Consider the following 23,211-nt stretch of genomic DNA (forward strand, 5'->3'; position numbering starts at 1 on the left):
GTTATGTGGCATCGCGTGCGTTCATTACCTTGTCGTTGTTTAGGCAGTGTCAGGGGACGTCGGTCGGCACAGCTCCACGCACCTCGCCGGCTTGGAAGTAACTCTCTCCTAACTTCTCCTTACTACAATTTACCGAAGTTGGTTTAAAAAAAAAACTATCTGGCTGTGTTTTCATCTGACCAATCAGGGTCTCAATGTTAACCTTAAGCTCCGCCTACAAAAATCCTGTCTATCCAATGAGAAACGTTATACTTTTCGTGGTGGGGCAATGTTCTTAAAGTTTGCAACGTAACAGAGACACGAAAAAGTTTCACGCTAAAACTTGCAACTGGTGTGACCCTTTTAGTGTTATCGTAAGATCTATACTGTTCTTCTGGAGGGCTCTAGCTTTTAACAAGGGCTGGGGGGTGGTCCTGGCGGTTACTTTTCGTGGTGGGGCAATGTTTTTAACGTTGGCAGCGTAACAAAGACGCGAAAAAGTCTCACGCTAAAACTTGCAGCTGGTGTGGCCCTTTTAGTATTATCATAAGATCTATACTGTTCTTCTGGAGGGCTTTAGCTTTTAACATGGGCTGGGGGGTGCTGCTGGTGGTTAGCTGGCGACGTGGGTGTCCGTCCCTTATCGTAGGGCCTTCTAGCTTAACACGGTTCTGCTCTCGGCTTCTGTTCTCGTTACTTCCCTCGGAACTGTTTATTGTCTCATGGTGGGAAGGTGTGACATGCATTTAGGCACTCTTATGTTAGTCTGTGGTATTCCATTTGCTCACTCGTTACTCGTATTACTTTGGTTAATTTAATGTAATTATTTATTCGGAGCTATGTGACGTACTACTGGATTTGCTTATCATGTCAGTGTTTGCATGGAAGGTGTTGGATTTGCCTGACACCTTACATATCACCACCCTTTGGACTTAATTTTTGCACTGAAGTTAGGCAATGATTGAATCGTTTTGAATGACTTAGACAATCAGTCAAAAACTATTCCTTTATCTAAATTTTGTTGCCTACTGTTCAGCCACGTTATTCTGGTTCTATGCTAGTTTGTATTACTAATTTGTATTTTTATATTCTTCCACCTTATTCTCAAAAATATGTTTATATTGACAAGGGAAGAATATTTTTATGCTGTTATTATTAATTTTTAATTATTTTCTTTCTTTAAGTGTGAAGTTTGTTTTTTAAGAAGTTTGTTATCGAAAGTGAGGAGTCTTTCACATCGATTCTCTTAGAAATACTTTTTTTATAAATGTAGTAATTAAGTAAAATCTGTTTCTAACACATTTTCTGAATATCATGTACAAGTAAAATGTTTTTGTTTCTAGACACTCATTTCAACATTGTTGCACTAACAAATAAGAATTATTTCCAAGAATTGCTTTGACAAAGAAATATACATATGCAAGTATTGAGATATTATCCTAACAAATGGTACAAATGTTAAAAAAAAAGGGAAAACATCCAACAAGATAATTTTTTATTCTTTGTTTTTATAAGGAGAAAATAAGTAAAATATAGTTATTCTTTTATTTTTATGAGAAGAAAATAAGTGGCATATAGTTTTAGTGTTTATTATCCCTTACTTTTGTTCTTTATATACTGTCTGTTTCAGAACTGATGACTTATTTTTATCGATAGTCTATTTTTTACTTAAGTCCATAGTAAATGACTGTTATTTTGTAGTTTATTGGCTGTCTGGTGTGCTTAATGTATTTAGTTTTTCACACATTTCTTTTGCACAATTCCTACATCATATAATTTGATTTCACACATTCACACAGTCCTATGAATGTTTAAGGATGAGGTTGACAAATGTTTTTGCACGAAGGTGATGGACTTGAGCGAGATGGATGTGGGCAAGTATTTGATGTACAGCTTTGTTCGTCGTTCCTTGTTGGCTTTGCAAGTGTGTGTTGCTGTTGGGGAGGTCCCATAATGGAAAGGAGCTGTGAGTGCAGAATCTCGTGGTTTACTGGCTTTGTATGCATGAAAGTCATCGTTATCTGTCGCTGAAAGCGGTCGTTTTTCGTTGTAATATTTCGCGGACGACTAGTTTACAATAGGATGGGGATTTGGGAAGGTATGTTGTCTATTCTTCACCCATCTTCTTTCTTGGTCTCAATCTTGCGAATCTCCAACTTCTGTTCTTCCTGCTTTTTCTCTGCTTCTTACTTGCTTCTTGGTTCTTCTCTGGGCAGGATATGGAAATATTTATTGATAACTAGTCGCTTTGAAGTTCTCCTCTTAGTAACAGTGTGATAAATTGTTTGGGCATGTCATTTTCACTTTGTGGAAGTTTTCTTCAGTTTCGTGCATCAGCGTGCTGTTTAATAGCAGTAGTGTGACTTTTACACATGTTTTTTTGCCAGTGGTGGCTTGCCTTATCGGTCTTCTCGTCGGGCCGTTTTTTGCTCACTCCGCTGAGTCGGGGCATTCCAAGACCCTCTTGGCCTTCCGTGTTCTGTCCCAGCAGGGTTCCGATTAGCGGGCAGATTTACTGCCCACTTCGGCTACAAGGGCCCTCTGTTGGTCTCACTGTCCTTTCCCTTCTCTCGATGCTTCTGCCTTGTAGGAATCATGTCTTGCTAATTACGTCTTTTTCTTTCTTGATACTTCTTGCGTTGCAACTTGTGGGTCGTTGCATCTGGTCTTTGCTGGAATTTTTACAATGGTTCTTACAAAAAGTTATATTTACAATCATCTAACATATGTCTAGTACCTACATTGTTTTACGCCTTCTTAAAAAGCTTTACTAATTTCGGCGCCCTTTCCATGTTACAATTCAAAGATATTTTGAGTCTTAACTTCTACAAGAATCCTCAAATGCGTTTATTTTTTATTTTTGTGTAGTGTCGTGGTGTATAGCATTTTAGTATTTCATGTTGTTAGACTGTCTACACTTTATCCCTTCACCTTAATCTATGGTACTAATGGTGTTATTTTTGTTTTTGTTTTTATTGAAACTACTTTCTTTTTACCAACTTCCTCTCTCTTCATTCTTCTTTCTCCTGACGATCTTATCTGCAACATAATCTTGAAATATTGTGCTAATTATTTACCAGTAATAAAATTAATCTTCAAACTTTTTGATATGGCTCACATGGTGAAGTCCTAAGGTTTTGCCTGTTTTTGGGTCCATTAGTTCCACAGTATTATCATGAGCAATTCGGCTAATTATGACAGGTCCTTTGTATGCAGCGTAAAACTTATGTATTTTGTGTTTCTGTTTGCTGGAGAGATGGTGTGTTTGTACAAATACTTTCTGGCCTACTGAGAATGTTCTTTTAATTGCTATTCTATCTCCTCTTTCTTTTCTTTTAATGGCTGCCTTTCTGATGTTGGAGAGTGCTGTTGCTATGACTTGTTTGTGCTGTCTACGTGGTACAATAGGAAATCTAACATTTTCTCTGGTTTTTTTCGGGTGTTCAATATTTTTACATACAGTAACTGGAGGTAGTAGTGTTGTGCTATGTGCCATTTCATTTATTACTTCTTGAAAATCTTTAAGGTATATATCCCAAGTGTTGTGTCTTTTGGCTGCATATAATTGGCATAAAGTGCCTATGTCCTTCATAGATCGTTATGCTGGATTTACGCTAGGTTTGTACTTAGATATGTAGATGGGTTTTATTTTGTGTTGTTTTAACGTGTTCTGCCATTGCACTGATTTGTATTGTGGGCCATTATCCGAAATTATTCGTTCCACTCAACCTACTTGTCTGAGAAAATCTTGTCTAAATGCTTTACTTATAGTAAGACCTGTTGCCCTTTTTAGTGGTGTCAAGGTAACATATTTAGAAGTAAGTTCCAAAACGACAAATATGAAAATATATCCATTTTTGTGTGTGGGAGGGGCCCCATCAAATCTGTTGCAGCTATTTGTTTTAATTTTTTAGGGATTATTGGAAACATAGGTGGTTTGGTTTGGAAAGTGACGTGTTTAGCCCTCATACATTTTTTGCATTTGACTGATACTGTTGTAATTCGTCTTTCCATATTAGGAAAATGGCTTGTTTGTTTTATTTTTAAAAAGCATTTCTTTGGTCCAAAGTGGCCATTACTTAAATGTGTATACCATATGTACCTATTAATTAGTTCATCTGGGATATAAATTAGCCATTCATTCGTTGCAACATTTCGTTTAAAAAATAAAACATTGTTTTTTTCGAGATAATGCTGTCGAATGTCTGGAAATTCCTTACTTCTCCACTTGTGTTTGATTCCTAGTATTTCGGGATCCTTGTCCTGTTCTTCGCCCATGTTTTTCAATGCTGTCGTAATGTAGTTTTCGAAAGGTACTTGTTTCATATAGTACATTGTAAACTGGTCTTCTGCTGCTTCCAAACCTAAGTTATTGGATGCACCCTGTGGACATCGTGGTGAAGCATCTGCTAATACATTCGCTGGTCCTGGTATGTGTGTAATAGTGAAGTCAAATTCTTGTAGTATTAACATCCATCTGGCTAACCTCCCATGAGTTCGTTTGGCGGATAACAGAAATTCGAATGCTTTGTGGTCAGTGTATACTTTTGTTTTTCTTCTGAATAGGAAGTATCGAAAACGTTGGAAGCCCCATACAATGGCCAATGCTTCCATCTCCGTGACTGAATAGTTTTTCTCGCTTTTTGTGAGTACCCGAGTGGCAAATGCAATTGTTCTATGTGATCTTGGCCCTGCCTGTTCGTATTCTTGGAATAAAACAACTCCTAAACCTGTTTTCGCGCTATCAGTGGCCATACAAAAATTTTGTGTTAGATCAGGATGTGCTAAAATCGGTGCTGTTGTTAGTGCGTTTTTCACTTTCAAAAATTCTTCATTGGCTTGTTGATCCCATACCCATGGCGTGTTTTTTCCAGTCAATGCTCATAGGCGTGGTGTTGCGAGAGAGTCGATCCAAATAAATGTTTTATAGAATCCGGTGAGACCTAGAAATCCTCTGAGAGTTTTCTTATTATATGGAGTACAGAATTCTTTGATTGCCGTTAGTTTTTCTGGGTCGGGCATTTCTCCTTTCTCTGAAATTATGTATCCTAGAAATTTGACCTCTCGCCTTCCAAATTTGGATTTTGTTATATTTACTGTGACCCCATGTTCTTTCATAATCTGTAAAAACTAATTTAATGTGTTGTTGTGATGTTCCCAAGAGGGTTCTGCTATAATCACATCATCAATATAACAAGCAATTTTTTGTAAAATTTCAGGACTGAGTATAGTATTAAATCCCCTAACAAACGCTGCTGATAATATGTTTAAACCAAATGGCAATCATTTAAACTGGTAACATCTACCGAATACGATAAATGCTATAAATTTTCTACATTCTGGGGCCAATTCTATTTGTCAGAAACTACTCCGTAAATCAGTTGATGAAAATATCTTAGCACCTTGGAAGATTTGTATCAATTCCTCTAATTTTTCTGGGCGATCTGTCTCAGTGATTATGATTGTGTTGATCTGTCTGGAATCAAGCACTAACCTGATGCTCCCATCTCGGTTTTGTACAATATGGAGCGGGCTCTTATATGTGGAGGTAGCTGGTTCACTAATATCATCATCTAACATCTTAGATGTCTCCTGGAATACTTTATTGCTGTAGCTTAATGGGATTGTATAGGGTGGCACTCTAAATGGTTTGTGCTGTTTTACTTCAAACTTGTACTGAAACTGTTTAATACTGCCAGTCTTAGGTAAAAATACCTCTGCTTTATCTCGTAAAATACCCTCTAATTCACTTTTACTGTGTTCCGAAATACCTTGAACTTCTTGAAATTTTTCGTTGATTTCTTTATGGACTTCTAACATGAGTTGAGGCGATTCCCCCTTTTGTGCATACCATTCTAATTCTTCATCCTCTTTATCTCGCGTCATTCTTAATTGTTTGTTTATAACTGGTATTTCTTCTAATTATAGCTTTTGCTCAAAGGGAAGTGTGACATTCCAGAATGTTACGCTACCTTTCCCCATATCTATTATCGCTCGTCTCTCATCTAAAAAATCTGCACCTATAATCAAATGTACAGTTAGTTTAGGTATAATCGCGAAGTTGGCTTCGATCATTTGATCTTGACACGAAAGAGTTAACCTTGTTTGTCTCGTAACTTCCGCAGCATTGTTTCTAATAGGCCCTCTTACTTTAATCTTACGTGTTTTCAGAACTGTTTCCTCATTGGCATTACACTGCATGAATAAATTTACTGAGATAGCAGTCAGTTCACTTCCGCTATCAATTACACTATTGACTGGGATATGCTTTACCATGGCCTTCACAATTGGTAGAATTTGAGAGGGTTGATTCTGTTCTTCTTCTTCTTGAATCAACGAATCCTCCACTGAATCATACATGAGTCTTTTCAGGAATTTCCCTTGTGAATTCGAACTTTCTGTAGGATAAGCTTCGACTGCTACTTCTCTCTCTTTTATTCCCTCTTCTCTATTTCTTTCTTCATTTACGCTTTCTTCAACATCCTCCACTTTTTCCTCATCCTCGTCTATCTTCTCCTTCTTCGCCGCTACTTCCACATAATCGCATCTAAATGCTCTAATTATCGCTTCATAACTTCCTTCATTATATACGTTGGGTTGTGGGCCCACTAGTAACTTATTTTCAACTTCTGTAGACTGCGCATTATCCTCATTGAATTCGCTTTCCCTGGTTTCCATCTCAGATAGCTCTGCAACACTCATTGCTTCGTCCTTTCTTCCTACATTCGTTGTGCATGCCTCTGGTAATTCATCTTCCTCGTCAGTATTCTCCCAATTAATTTCGTCCCAACACGATATTGTTATTTTCCTGTCTTCGTTTTCATCTGGTCCCTGCGGATTTGTTTCTTCCTTCTTCTCTTCTCGTGATAAGGTATTTACTTCTCTGTTCAAGGTGTTGCAATTGTCCTGGGTCGGTGCGTCATTCCCTTTGGCATGGCCGCTTAGCTGTCAATTCGAATGTTTATCGGGGTTTGGTGGTCTTACCTCCACCTCTTCTATCTGTATTCTCTTTTCTTGCTCAGCTTGTTGATAGTGGTTTCTTTGTTGATAATTTGTCGGTCTATTGGCGCCCAATACCCGTTCCGGTTGTCGTTATTCCCTCTGTAATAGTTGTTGCCGTTCCTGGGTGAATTATAGTTATTGCCATATTCTCTTCTAAATCCATAACCGGTTCGTTGTTGAAATCTATTGTCGTTTCTTGGTGCGAAGTTATCACATGGTTCGTAATTATTGTTTCTTCGTACTGTGTCTTGTGGATTCCATTGCTTTTTGCTTTCGTTTTCACGTGCGTTTTGTCTTTTTCTTGCGTCATCTTCCGAAAATATGAACTCTAGTTCCCTTAGAATACCTTTAAATGCTTCGGCGTCATTGCCTCCGCCCCATACTAATGATTGCTGGTATTTCAATGGTAACTTCATCGCGCATAATTTAATCAACTCTCCGTCACCGTATGATACATCTAAGCATTGATTTTTCTTTGCCATTAATTCGAAAAATTTCACGGGACTCTTCTCTCCTGAATTTTCAAAATATGGGTTCTGTAATAATTCGTACTTCACTCTGTTCTGTGCTTCGCTGGACCAATATCGTGAGAGAAACTTCTCTCTGAAATCTTCGTACGATCGGCATGTCGCTGCAACATTCTGCATGGTTTCTGCGACTGTTCCTGACATGTGTGCACATATAAAGTCTAATTTGTGTGCTAGCGTCCAGTGTTCTGGTAATCCTACTCGGAATTGATCAATAAAAGTTCATGGATGTAATGAGTTTCCTTCTCGAAAGTGTTGAAATTTTCTGACTTTGAGGAAATGATCGTTGGCGTACTTCGTCATAGTTCCATATGAAATTCGCGATTCTTCGCCACTTTTGTTTCTGATCATTTTTCCCGTCGTTCTTCCCGGTTGTGGTAGATCCATAGAATATTGACCACTGTAACTTTCGCCTACCCTTGCGTAGTATCGTTGGAGTGGTACGCAATAATTTTCTTCCTTCGGTTGTGAACGTGTAGCTGAATGCATTGCACTGTACTCTTCGCGACCTGGCTTTCCATTGTCAGGTATTGGTTCGCTGTCTTGAAACATACATTTGTGGTTCCGCATGTGTTTGTGGTTCCGTTTGTTCATCAAGAATTTCGAAACGTGTTTGTTGCTGTGCAGGCTGTTTGATTTCACGTATGTTACTTTCCGCCTGTGATTGGAATCGAAAATGCATGATATCCTCGTTAATTGCTAGGTTTTCCGGTGCTGTTACAGATACGGATGTGGTTGCAGGCTCAGGGCTTGTTCGATCTTGTTCACTACGCTCTTCAATGGTTTGCAACAACTCTGTGCGCAATTTCTGAAATTGTTGCTTCGTTTGCGCTTCTGTTTTGACTATGCGATTATCATATCTTCTCAGCTCTGCTTTTGTGATACGTTTGTGTAGCACACTGTTTTCAACAATTTCACGCGCTGTACCTGCTGCTTGTCTACTAATTACGTTTATCTGTTTCTCTAGTTTCTTGACTTCTCCCTGGGTGTTGTTACGTAATGTTTTGATCTCGTCCTGAGTGTCATTACGCAATGTTTGTACGTCCGCTTGTACCTTGTCAATGTCTGTTCTCAATTGATTGTGACCTGTTACTAAGTTTCCTATTACTTCTCGAGATTCTTTTGCCTCGTCTTCAATGTGACTTAAGTGTAACTGAATTTTTTGGTTTTGTTCTTTAATCTCACGAATTTGTCCCGTGGTTTCTGCAATTTGTTTCGTCGTTTCAGCATTCTGAATTTTAATTTGGTTCGCAATTTCTTTATTTTGTCTTGTCATGGTTTCCGTTATTTGTTGCAATAATTCTGACAGATTGGTGGGTCCTATTGCGTTTTCTTCCGACGCCCTACGCTCTGTGTTTTCACCAAAGAGTTGGTTCGCAACCGACTGCATTGAACTGTGCGATGACACGTTTCTGCTCGAATTCCTTGTACTTTGTGGTGAGGGAGCTCTGATTACTTGTACTATGGGTTCTACGTATTCAAGACGCAAATTAGAATCCTCATCGGCTGTCTCTCTACTTTCCTGCTCCTCTGTCGTATGCTGACTTATGTTTTCTATGCCTTGACGTACATTATCCTCGTTATGGTGCGTTATCTGTCCTATTTCTCGCGATACTGCATCGTCTGTTGTACTGTCCTCTATTCTCTGTCCGTCTTCATGCTGGGTCTCTACTTCAATTCGGTCAATGTCTCGATCTGTCATTGCTAATCTTTCCGAATCCCTTATTTTCTGTTTCAAAAGCAATTCACGCGCCCTACTTCGCGTCAACATGCGCTCATACGATCTCACGCGTTTCATAAACTTTTTGCACACACGAGTTGACAATCCATTCACTTACTTATTGATTCAGAACCAACTCGTCAACGATGTATCCGCCACCTGTGCGCTTGCATTGGAGAGAAAACTTAATTCTAACAATTTTAAAATTCGTAATTTAATTACGCTATTGTCTCTGCTAGAATGTCTCACGTTCTATTGAATACTTTCTTACTATCTATCGCTGCAGCTACTGTTTTCGACTATTTATAACTTGAGGAAAGCACGCATCTCGTGGTCGTGCGGTAGCGTTCTCGCATCCCACGCCCGGGTTCCGGGTTCGATTCCCGGCGGGGTCATGGATTTTCTCTGTCTCGTGATGGCTGGGTGTTGTGTGCTGTCCTTAGGTTAGTTAGGTTTAAGTAGTTCTACGTTCTAGGGAACTGATGACCATAGATGTTAAGTCCCATAGTGCTCAGAGCCATTTGAACCATTTTGAACTTGAGGAAAAAAAATTTGTTACAATAATTTTTCAACAAGATATTTTACTGACCTAGTTAGGCATGTGGTCGACCTTCAATCATGGTATTTTACCATCCTGGCAGCGTCACCATTATCTAACATTCTGCATGGTGTCTGTTGTTCTATGTCGTGTCTCCCTACCACTTTCACGCAACGACGCTCTGAGCGTGTTTTTTAGGGAATTGACTAGTTTGAACCTGGGACCTGTTGCTGGTAAGGAGACGCCAGACACATGACATGTAGAGTTCAGAAGAGTTCAGTGAGACTAGCGATGATATAACTAAATACTTCATGATTTCAGCGTCAGCTCCACTGCACTCCCTGTAAAAGAATCTTAATACCAACTAAATTTAGAGGAAGGGGTTCAAGGCTTTCCTATTTTTTAGTTAGTTGGTAAAACAACGTCGAAAAGGCAATTAAGTTTACCATTGGAAATTTTATTCTACTCACAAAACATTGTTTATAAATTGCACTATTGATAAAAGGAAAGCCGGCCGGAGTGGCCGTGCGGTTCTAGGCGCTACAGTCTGGAACCGCGCCACCGCTACGGTCGCAGGTTCGAATCCTGCCTCGGGCATGGATGTGTGTGATGTCCTTAGGTTAGTTAGGTTTAATTAGTTCTAAGTTCTAGGCGACTGGTGACCTCAGAAGTTAAGTCGCATAGTGCTCAGAGCCATAAAAGGAAATGTTTTAATACAGGATGATAAAAACCAACTGCGTTCAACAAAAAAGTTGAACGAATATTCCCTGAATGGGTTTCCAAGTTCTACAATGGATCGAAGAATGACCTATGCCATATCACATCTATAATCTAGGTATAAATCAAGTTTCACAAAAGAGAAAACTATCAAAATGATCTACAGTGACCCTCAATTATCTGTAATTACTTATCTAACTTGTCGTAAATTACAGTGGCTGATGTGGCTTCTCAATAATTATATAACAGAAAAATCATCGCGTTTCAGATTTTAACTTACGTAGCAAATGTAAATACCATGAGCTTTAATTGACGATCGACACTACTATTACGCGAAACGGGGGTGTAACAGATGAGACTTCTGCACTTCTGAGTGAAGCTTTATGTGCTGTTACGCGGCATCGCGTGCGTTCATTACCTTGTCGTTGTTTAGGCAGTGTCAGGGGGAGTCGGTCGGCACAGCTCCACGCACCTCGCCGTCTCGGAAGCAACTCTCTCTTAACTTCTCCTTACTACAAGTTGGTTGAAAAAAAAAAACTATCTGGCTGTGTTTTCATCTGACCAAACAGGTTCTCAATGTTAACCTTAAGCTCCGCCTACAAAAATTCTGTCTATCCAATGAGAAACGTTATACTTTTCGTGGTGGGGCAATGTTTTTAAAGTTTGCAACGTAAAATAGACGTGAAAAAGTTTCACGCTAAAACTTGCACCTGGTGTGGCCTTTTAGTATTATCGTAAGATCTATACTGTTCTTCTGGGGGGCTCTAGCTTTTAACAAGGGCTGGGGGGTGGTCCTGGCGATTAGTTTTCATGGTGGGGCAATGTTTTTAAAGTTTGCAACGTAAAAGAGACGCGAAAAAGTCTCACGCTAAAACTTGCAGCTGGTGTGGCCCCTTTAGTGTTATCGTACGATCTATACTATTCTTCTGGAGGGCTCTAGCTTTTAACATGGGCTGGGATGTGGTCCTGGTGGTTAGCTGGCGACGTGGGTGTCCGTCCCTTATCGTAGGGCCTTCTAGCTTAACACGGTTCTGCTCTCGGCTTCTGTTCTCGTTTCTTCCCTCGGAACTGTTTATTGTCTCACGGTGGGAAGCTATGACATGCATTTAGGCATTCTTGTGTTAGTCTGTGGTATTCCCTTTGCTCACTCGTTACTCGTATTACTTTGGTTAATTTAATGTCACGATTTATTCAGAGCTATGTGACATACTACTGGATTTGCTTATCATGTCAGGGTTTTCATGGAAGGTGTTGGATTTGCCTGACGCCTTACAAGTGATCTTTGCTGCTATCGCAACTTTAAAAGATTAATACTGAATATGTCATTATCAACAATTTTTTACTCATTTACTAACATTGTGGAGATAACGAGTTTGTCACATAGTCCAACCACTACACACATATTTCGTGCTTTGCAGAATACATTAATCATGGTAAAAGTGAGACATATATGTAACAAATGCTAAATATTTCAAGAAAATAGCTTTTCCTAGTCGTAGATAGTTTCTGCAATAGACCAGAAATTGCTTCATTGCTCACTTCGAAACATATAAATAGAATAATTAACAGTATGAGAACAGTACGCAGGTGTCCCAGGAGGAATGGTCAACATTCAGGGATATGACAGGAACAATCATCTGGAGCAAAAGATGTAGTAACCATAGGCTCTAAACTGCGTACATTCAGAGTCATAAGCACTTCTTATTCTTCGATAATGTGAAACACGTCTCTTTTACTGCAAGCTCTTTACTTCCCATATTTTGAGGGCTGGTGGTAGTATGGACCAAAGCAAGAAAAACAATCAGTAAACGCGGGCTGTAAAGTGCATACCTCAGGAGCTACGGGCAATGGTTCATCTTTGCTAATGTGAAACTCATGTCTCCTACTGAACAAGCTTCCGTAGGGCTTAAGTTGTGTATTATAGAGCCCAGGATCATTCCTGTCATATCCCTGAATGTTGGCCATTCCTCCTGGCACACCCTGTAAGAGGACTGCAGTAGTGCTGTACACAGTATTATTATTACCAATTATTATAAGAGTGGTCAGACACAAAGTGTTAAGAGCCTGATGTCTTCAAATTTCTGCCAGTTCACAATTAAGGACTCTAAGAATCAAATGATTTACATACAGTAAGTATGAAATACACATGTTTTAACTTGGTTCATTTTAAATGAAGGCGCAGGTGAAGCGAGTGCCTCCACCAAGGAAAACAGTAGTGCAGGGGAAGCATGTTTTTGTAACAAGTGCCTACCCTCACTGCCAATAATTAGCTTTCTTATCTGAGAAGGAAGGGATGTTAGTATTCGCATTGCACGGGGAATTGCTCTCTCTCTCTCTCTCTCACTTCCTTTGGGTCCGAACACAACACATGACACATGGAAAAGAAATGTAAGATTCAAGATTTACAGATGCGAAAGTAGAATTTTCAGCAGTGAAAATAAAATCAAGTAATAGCAAAGACCAGGGTTGAACAAAAATATTGTTGTTAAAAAAAGTAACTGAATGCATCTGGAGCATGATGTATGATGTGCGCCAACTGAAAACAACTCAGATACAAAAATGGTAGCGAGACAAAGGCACTACCAATTGTCTCATTGACTCATTAGTTTGTAGCTTAATAAAACACCCACAAACTAAATATCATTGATTTTTCACTATTTTTAAAATAGAAGTCTTAAAAGAAAATTTTTTTCGTTCTGAAGCTTAGTTAGGAGCTAACGTTTATTTCGGTTCTACCTATGTGACACATGTACGTTTGTGAACTTATCATTTCTGAGAACGCATGCTGTTACAGCGTGATTGCCTGTAAATACCACATTAATGCAATAAATGCTCAAAATGATGTCAGCCAACCTCAATTCATTTGGCAATACGTGTAACGACATTCCTCTCAACAGCGAGTAGTTCGCCTTCCGTAATGTTCGCACATACAGGGTGTTTCAAAAATGACCGGTATATTTGAAACGGCAATAAAAACTAAACGAGCAGCGATAGAAATACACCGTTTGTTGCAATATGCTTGGGACAACAGTACATTTTCAGGCAGACAAACTTTCGAAATTACAGTAGTTACAATTTTCAACAACAGATGGCGCTGCAAGTGATGTGAAAGATATAGAAGACAACGCAGTCTGTGGGTACGCCATTCTGTACGCCGTCTTTCTGCTGTAAGCGTGTGCTGTTCACAATGTGCAAGTGTGCTGTAGACAACATGGTTTATTCCTTAGAACAGAGGATTTTTCTGGTGTTGGAATTCCACCGCCTAGAACACAGTGTTGTTGCAACAAGACGAAGTTTTCAACGGAGGTTCAATGTAACCAAAGGACCGAAAAGCGATACAATAAAGGATCTGCTTGAAAAATTTCAACGGACTGGGAACGTGACGGATGAATGTGCTGGAAAGGTAGGGCGACCGCGTACGGCAACCACAGAGGGCAACGCGCAACTAGTGCAGCAGGTGATCCAACAGCGGCCTCGGGTTTCCGTTCGCCGTGTTGCAGCTGCGGTCCAAATGACACCGACGTCCACGTATCGTCTCATGCGCCAGAGTTTACACCTCTATCCATACAAAATTCAAACGCGGCAACCCCTCAGCGCCGCTACCATTGCTGCACGAGAGACATTCGCTAACGATATAGTGCACAGGATTGTTGACGGCGATATGCATGTGGGCAGCATTTGGTTTACTGACGAAGCTTATTTTTACCTGGACGGCTTCGTCAATAAGCAGAACTGGCGCATATGGGGAACCGAAAAGCCCCATGTTGCAGTCCCATCGTCCCTGCATCCTCAAAAAGTACTGGTCTGGGCCGCCATTTCTTCCAAAGGAATCATTGGCCCATTTTCAGATCCGAAACGATTACTGCATCACGCTATCTGGACATTCTTCGTGAATTTGTGGCGGTACAAACTGCCTTAGACGACACTGCGAACACCTCGTGGTTTATGCAAGATGGTGCCCGGCCACATCGCACGGCCGACGTCTTTAATTTCTTGAATGAATATTTCGATGATAGTGTGATCCGGAACATACAGGAGGCGGCGTGGATTGGCCTCCCTATTCGCCAGACATGAACCCCTGTGACTTCTTTCTTTGGGGACACTTGAAAGACCAGGTGTACCGCCAGAATCCAGAAACAATTGAACAGCTGAAGCAGTACATCTCATCTGCATGTGAAGCCATTCCGCCAGACACGTTGTCAAAGGTTTCGGGTAATTTCATTCAGAGACTACGCCATATTATTGCTACGCATGGTGGATATGTGGAAAATATCGTACTATAGAGTTTCCCAGACCGCAGCGCCATCTGTTGTTGAAAATTGCAACTACTGTAATTTCGAAAGTTTGTCAGCCTGAAAATGTACTGTTGTCCCAAGCATATTGCAACAAACGGTGTATTTCTATCGCTGCTCGTTTAGTTTTTATTGCCGTTTCAAATATACCGGTCATTTTTGAAACACCCTGTACATTGACAATGCGCTGACGCATTGTGTCAGGCGTTGTCGGAGGATCACGATAGCAAATATCCTTCAACTTTCTCCACAGAAAGAAATCCGGGGACATCAGCTCTTGTGAACGTGCGGACCATGGTATGGTGCTTCGACGACCAATCCACCTGTCATGAAATATCATACAGCTTCAACTGCACGCGTGCTATGTGCCGGACATCTGTCATGTTGGAAACAAATCGCCATTCTGTCATGCAGTGAAGCATCTTGTAGTAACATCGGTAGAACATTACGTAGGAAATCAGCATACATTGCTGAATTTAGATTGCCATCGATAGAATTGGGCCAATTATCCTTCCTCCCATCATGCCGCACCATACATTAACCCGCCAAGGTCGCTGATGTTCCACTTGCCGCAACCCATCGTGGATTTTCTGTTGCCCAATAGTGCATATTATGCCGGTTTACGTTACCGCTTTTGGTGAATGACGCTTCGTCGCTAAATACAACGCGTGCAAAAAACCTGTCATCGTCCCGCAATTTCTCTTGTGCCCAGTGGCAGAACTGTATACGACGTTCAAAGTCGTCACCATGCAACTCCTGGTGCACAGAAATATGATACGGGTGCAATCGATGTTGACGTAGCATTTTCAAAACCGCCACACACCGTCAGGTGGCTTGCGGAGTATCGATGTAGATGTTTTAGAGATTCCCGATTCTCGCGCAGTTTGTCAGCTACTGATGAGCGGAATAGCCGCGACAGCAGCTAAAACACCTACATGGGCATCATCATTTGTTGCAGGTCGTGGTTGACGTTTCACGTTGGCTGAACACTTCCTGTTTCCTTAAATAACGTAACTATCTGGCGAACGGTCCGAACACTTGGATGATGTCGTCCAGGATACCGAGCAGCATACATAGCACACCCCCGTTGGGCATTTTGATCTCATTAGCCATACATCAACACGATATCGACGTATTCCGCAATTGGTAAACGGTCCATTTTAACACGGGTAATGTATCACGAAGCAAACATCGTTCGCACTGGCGGAATGTTACGTGATACCACAAGTTACACTTTTGTGACTATTACAGCGCCATGTATCACAAATCGAGAAAAGTGGTTCAACTAAAACATTCATATTTCTTTACGTACTACACAAATATGTAATAAAAATGGAGGTTCCTATTTAAAGAAAAACGCAGTTGATATCCGTTTGACCTATGGCAGCGCCATCTAACAGGCCAACCATAGCGCCATCTGGTTTCCCCCTACAAGCTAGACAAGTTTCGTTCTTTGTAGTTTTTTCGTTTCACGCTTATTTCCTGAGATATTTGGCTTGGTCACGATCAATGGAGCACCCTGTAGGGCGAATGAAGTAATCAAACTTATTTCATTCACGCGATTTATTAAAAACATATATGGTTCATCATCAACTTGCACCAATAAAAATAATGGAAACTCATCAGTATGATCTGTCTTTCATTGTTCTTCAACAGATCATAGATTCTAGATTACATGAAGATCATACTTTTTTTACATATGCAGAGAGAAATAAATATACACAGGCAGGACAAGGTACGTCGGATTTCTCTAGTGGTGTTATAAAAGTGGCAACCAGTGCCATCTGGTAGCGGCCTGCCATACTATTTAAGTTCTTTTATCGTCTGTACTAAGTTATAATTTCATGTTTTTATTATTTTTCACTGATACAGATTCAGGTGCTTTAATAAGGGTTCAAATTATTTGTAAATAGCACAATCTATGGCATGAAAGACATTACTCATTTGTAATTATTATGTTGACGTTTGAGAGAGATTGCAGCAAACAGAGGAAATGCAATATTTATTTTGGCAAAGGAGTGGTTTGCAGTTTCTGCTTTGAACTGTACTTTGTACAGCGTTGGTGCCCAGAATAAGAGACGTGGATGGGCCTGACATTAAGAGAATAGAGGAAGCCCTTCTCTTCACTCCAAGGAATAGGGAGACCTATTTTAGATATGGCCCATTATAGAGTCTCCGGTCTTTTTCGCCGATTACCAGACAAGGTGATAGTCAAACACAGGGGTTCCCAGTTGGGATAACTGGAAGAGGCTACACAGTTCTAGTATTTATCTAACAACCAAGGGAAAGGGAAACCTGCCTAAAACCACTGTTGGCTATTGTCTCAGAAAATAATTACATTCCTGTGTATGTGTGCTTTTGTGACTGCAGGTGTTGTATCAGAGGAATCCGTTTAATACCATAGACTATTAAGCACCAAATTACAGTAAAGAAATCAAGAGACAGAGAGGGGGATGGAGTGGGAGGAGGGGATGCCAAACGCTGTAAAATTATGTTGCCAACTTCGACAATGCGTACGTCCAGCAACACAGACAAGTGGCGCATACATTGTAAAGTGCAGAACCTGAGCAATTTTAATTTTAAAAATAACTGTGATTTAAGAGTTTCAATGACTGTTTTACCTATTACGATACAATTAAATTCGCGGTGAAATGTCAAGACAGCGACTGAAATAATTGACTATGGAACTGATATGAAATGATAGCATTGCGTTTTGTCACTTACATAAATTAATGCTATTTGGCAGTAAATTCGTTTTAAAGGACATAATTTTCGTTTCAAGAATTAGTTTGGTAGCGTTGTGCATTGAAAAGTCATCACAGCCAATTTACAGTATGGCTCAGTATGGTACGTTGTTTACCAAGTTTGTAATGTTACTATTCCACGTGCTTAAGAGCGACGTAGTGCCTGAGTGTATGTGCAAAGACTTTTTTGTGGTTATGTCAAGTTATGCGCTAAGTAAATATTGTGCTGATACTTCTTGTTATAAATCATTGATTATAAATCATTGACCACAGCTTCATCAGCCTAGATTATTCACTGAATTGTATCATTTTATGAACACACACGAGAAAGCAAAGTTCTCATACTACGCACACTTGGAGTTTTTTGTTGTTACAAGACGTAGGGTGACCGATTAGCCTACGGCCAATATTCTGTACTAGGAAATGTACTTACGTAGTAGAACCCGACGGCCGCAGTTCAACACGTGGCAGGCGGGTGGGTGTTGTATTTGAACGACGATACAGAAACTCAGCAGTTTAGAAACACATGCCCGACATGCACTGCTCGTTCAAGAATGTGTACCAACCGAATGATTCACTTCTGACTCTTGCAATGTTATCTTAACACGCTGTGTTGAGGAGCGTCTACTGACTCCTGGAGATGAGATCCCACTTCGCTACATTTAGTCAAGAGCCTCTTACACTCTAGGAATTGCTTGTATTGGTAACCAATCCGAAACTACTAACCTCTCCTTAATGCACATTTCGACTGTAGTGTGATGCAGCCGTGATGTTGGTAAAGGCAGCTTCCTAAGAGATAGCCTCCACTACTTACCGTCTAACTTCGTCAGTGCAGAAGAGATGTGGTTTAAAATCAAAAAATGGTATCTGAGACAGCTGAATGATTTATTCCAAGTAAATTAATAAAAGATGGTACTGATCCCTAGCCACGCGGGATTAACCGAGCGGTCTGAGGCGCTGCAGTCATAGACTGTGCGGCTGGTCCCGGCGGAGGTTCGAGTCCTCCCTCGGGCATGGGTTTGTCCTTAGGATAATTTAGATTAAGTAGTGTGTAAGATTAGGGACTGATGACCTTAGCAGCTAAGTCCCATAAGATTTAACACACATTTGAACATTTTGATTTTTACTGATCCCTACTGTGCACAAAACACGTCAGAACACTCTCCAAGATTGTCGATGTTTTACTTAAGCTCGAAGCTTGGCACGGACTTCAGTGTGAGATGCTTTCAATGGTTTCCATCTTGAAACTCTGTCGCGAAATTTGACAGGAAATCCAAAGAGATCTGGTCGTATGTGAAGTACATCAGCGGCAAGACACGATCAATACCTTCACTGCGTCGTACCAGTGGTAATATAACCTATGGCAGCGCCACTGAAGTGGAGTCTAAACACAATTTTCCGAAATACCGTCACGAAAGATGTCGAAGTAAACATTCCAGAATTCGAATCGAGAAAAACCCCGAACATGACTTTCTTAGAGGTAGATATCCACGACGTAGTATAACAGCTTAAAGCGCTTAATAAAGGCAATGAATGTAACTTTATCTTCTTTTGGAGTATGGGACTACGGCTGTTTAATGTTCAATAAAAACAATACCAGTCGCCGTTATATAGGTTACTGACTGTTGTCCAAGGAGCACGTCTGCCCGTAATAGCTATTACGAGACTAGTTACAGGCACTGCTATATTTGTAACACGGATTTTACTGGATTGGAGCAGTTTAGGCCTGAAGATGACGTAGTGTAACGTCGAAACTGGTTGCCTAGAAATAAACCTGTATAACGGCGTTTGGTATTGTTTTTATTGAATAATAAAGGCAAGTCCTACGGCCCAGATAGCATACCGATAACGTTCCTTTCAGAGTATGCTGATACAATAGTTCCATAATTAGTAATCATATAAAACCGCTTTCTCGATGAAACATCCGTACCGAAAGACTGGATAGTTGCACAGTTCACACTAATACTTAAGTAAGGAAATAGGAGTAATCCGCTGATACAGACACATTTCACTAACGTCCATTTGCAGTAAAATGGTTCAAATGGCTCTGAGCACTATGGGACTTAACTTCTAACGTCATCAGTCCCCTAGAACTTAGAACTACTTGAACCTAACTAACCTAAGGACATCACACACATCCATGCCCGAGGCAGGATTCAAACCTGCGACCGTAGCGGCCGCGCGGTTCCAGACTGTAGCGCCTTTAACCGCTTGGCCACCACGGCCGGCCCATTTGCAGTAAGATTTTGAACATATAGTGTGGTGGAACAAAATGAATTATCTCGAGGGTACGGTCTATTGACACACAGTCAGCACCGATTCAAAAAATATCGTTACCGTGAAACACAACTAGGTCTTTATTCGCACGAAGTAAGGAGTGTTATGGACAGAGGATCTCAAATTCATACCATATTTCTAGATGTCTAGAAAGCTTTTGACGCCGTTCCTCACACGAGACTTTTAATCAAATTGCATGCCTGTCAAGTATCCCTTCAGTTGTGCGTTGGACCGGTGATTTCCTCTCAGAAAGGCGACAATGCTCAGTAATCGACGGAAAATCATCGAGTAAAACAGGAGTGACATCCGGCATTTCCCAAGGAAGTGTTATACAGATTCTACGCTGTTCCTGATCTATAGAAACGATTTTGAAGCAGCCATCTTAGATTGCTTGCAGATGATGCTGTCCGTCTAGTACAGTGATCAGAAGATCAAAACTAACTACAAAATGTCTTGATACGATACCTGAATGGTGCGAAAAGTAGCAATAAGGAAAAGTGTGAATCATCCACAAGAGTACATAAAGAAATCCGATTTTAAATGCTGTCACTCGACAAAATACATAGGACTTACGAACAATTTAAGTTGGAACGATCAAACAGATGATATTTTGCAGAAGACAAATCAACACACTACGTTTTATTAGGGGAACACCTACAAAATACAACAGGTCTACTAAAGAGACTGCCCACACTACACTTGTTTGTTCTCTGTGAAAATATTTATGTGCTGTAAGGCACCCTTAGCAGATAGGACAGACGAAGGAAATCGAAAAAGTTCGAAGAAGGTCAGCTCGTTTTATATTACCACAAAAATAGTTGAATTGACTCTGAGCACTATGGGACTTTTGAGGTCATCAGCCCCTAGAACTTAATTACTTAAGCCGAAGGAACTTAAGGACATCACACACAACAATGCCCGAGGCAGGATTCGAGCCTGCGACCGTAGCGGTGGCGCGGTTCCAGACTGAAGCGCCTAGAGCCTCACGGCCACAACGGCCTGCTATATTATCACAAAATATGGGGTGAGTGTTACGGGCATAAGTGAGTTGGGTTCTGAGCACTATGGGACTTAACATCTATGGTCATCAGTCCGCTAGAATTTAGAACTACTTAAAACTAACTAACCTAAGGACGTCACACAACACCCAGTCATCACGAGGCAGAGAAAATCCCTGACCCCGCCGGGAATCGAACCCGGGAACCCGGGCGCGGGAAGCAAGAACGCTACCGCACGACCACGAGCTGCGGACTTTAAGTGAGTTGGGGTGGCAGTCATTAAAAGATTGGCGTTTTTCGTTACGGCGAGATCTTTCCACGAAAGCTCAGTCACAAATTTCTTCTCTGAATGTGCAAATATTTTATTATCGCCAAACTACATAGGGAGAAATGATCATCATAATAAAATAAGAGAGTTCGTACAGAAAGATCCAAGTGTCAATTTTTCCCACACACTGTAAACAGTGGAACGGTAGACAAATAGTCTAAAGGTGGTGAAGAACATTCTGCCAGGCATTTAAGTGTGAACTGCAGAGTATTCATGTAGATGTAGATGCAGTATCTTGGTCGGTCGGAGTGGCCGAGTGGTTCTAGGCGCTACGATCGTAGGTTCGAATCCTGCCTCTGGCATCGATGTGTGTGTGCACTATCCGAAAATTACCTCGAGCAATTAAACAGAGAACCGACTCGTGGAGATAACATCTTGGACCTACTGATAACAAACAGACCCGAACTTTTCGACTCTGTATGTACAGAACAGGGAATCAGTGATCATAAGGCCGTTGCAGCATCCCTGAATATGGAAGTTAATTGGAATATAAAAAAAGGGAGGAAGGTTTATCTGTTTAGCAAGAGTGATAGAAGGCAGATTTCAGACTACCTAACAGATCAAAACGAAAATTTCTGTTCCGACACTGACAATGTTGAGTGTTTATGGAAAAAGTTCAAGGCAATCGTAAAATGCGTTTTAGACAGGTACGTGCCGAGTAAAACTGTGAGGGACGGGAAAAACCCACCGTGGTACAACAACAAAGTTAGGAAACTACTGCGAAAGCAAAGAGAGCTCCACTCCAAGTTTAAACGCAGCCAAAACCTCTCAGACAAACAGAAGCTAAACGATGTCAAAGTTAGCGTAAGGAGGGCTATGCGTGAAGCGTTCATTGAATTCGAAAGTAAAATTCTATGTACCGACTTGACAGAAAATCCTAGGAAGTTCTGGTCTTACGTTAAATCAGTAAGTGTCTCGAAACAGCATATCCAGACACTACGGGATGATGATGGCATTGAAACAGAGGATGACACGCGTAAAGCTGAAATACTAAACACCTTTTTCCAAAGCTGTTTCACAGAGGAAGACCGCACTGCAGTTCCTTCTCTAAATCCTCGTACAAACGATAAAATGGCTGACATCGAAATAAGTGTCCAAGGAATAGAAAAGCAACTGGAATCACTCAATAGAGGAAAGTCCACTGGACCTGACGGGATACCAATTCGATTCTACACAGAGTACGCGAAAGAACTTGCCCCCCTTCTAACAGCCGTGTACCGCAAGTCTCTAGAGGAACGTAGGGTTCCAAATGATTGGAAAAGAGCACAGATAGTCCCAGTCTTCAAGAAGGGTCGTCGAGCAGATGCGCAAAACTATAGACCTATATCTCTTACGTCGATCTCTTGTAGAATTTTAGAACATGTTTTTTGCTCGCGTATCATGTCATTTCTGGAAACCCAGAATCTACTATGTAGAAATCAACATGGATTCCGGAAACAGCGATCGTGTGAGACCCAACTCGCCTTATCTGTTCATGAGACCCAGAAAATATTAGATACAGGCTCCCAGGTAGATGCTATTTTTCTTGACTTCCGGAAGGCGTTAGATACAGTTCCGCACTGTCGCCTGATAAACAAAGTAAGAGCCTACGGAATATCAGACCAGCTGTGTGGCTGGATTGAAGAGTTTTTAGCAAACAGAACACAGCATGTTGTTATCAATGGAGAGACGTCTACAGACGTTAAAGTAACCTCTGGCGTGCCACAGGGGAGTGTTATGGGACCATTGTTTTTCACAATATATATAAATGACTTAGTAGATAGTGTCGGAAGTTCCATGCGGCTTTTCGCGGATGATGCTGTAGTATACAGAGAAGTTGCTGCATTAGAAAATTGTAGCGAAATACAGGAAGATCTGCAGCGGATAGGCACTTGGTGCAGGGAGTGGCAACTGACCCTTAACATAGACAAATGTAATGTATTGCGAATACATAGAAAGAAGGATCCTTTAATGTATGATTATATGATAGCGGAACAAACGCTGGTAGCAGTTACTTCTGTAAAATATCTGGGAGTATGCGTACGGAACGATTTGAAGTGGAATGATCATATAAAATTAATTGTTGGTAAGGCGGGTACCAGGTTGAGAT

Source organism: Schistocerca americana, chromosome 4, assembly GCF_021461395.2.
Source record: "Schistocerca americana isolate TAMUIC-IGC-003095 chromosome 4, iqSchAmer2.1, whole genome shotgun sequence".
Lineage (NCBI taxonomy): Eukaryota > Metazoa > Arthropoda > Insecta > Orthoptera > Acrididae > Schistocerca > Schistocerca americana.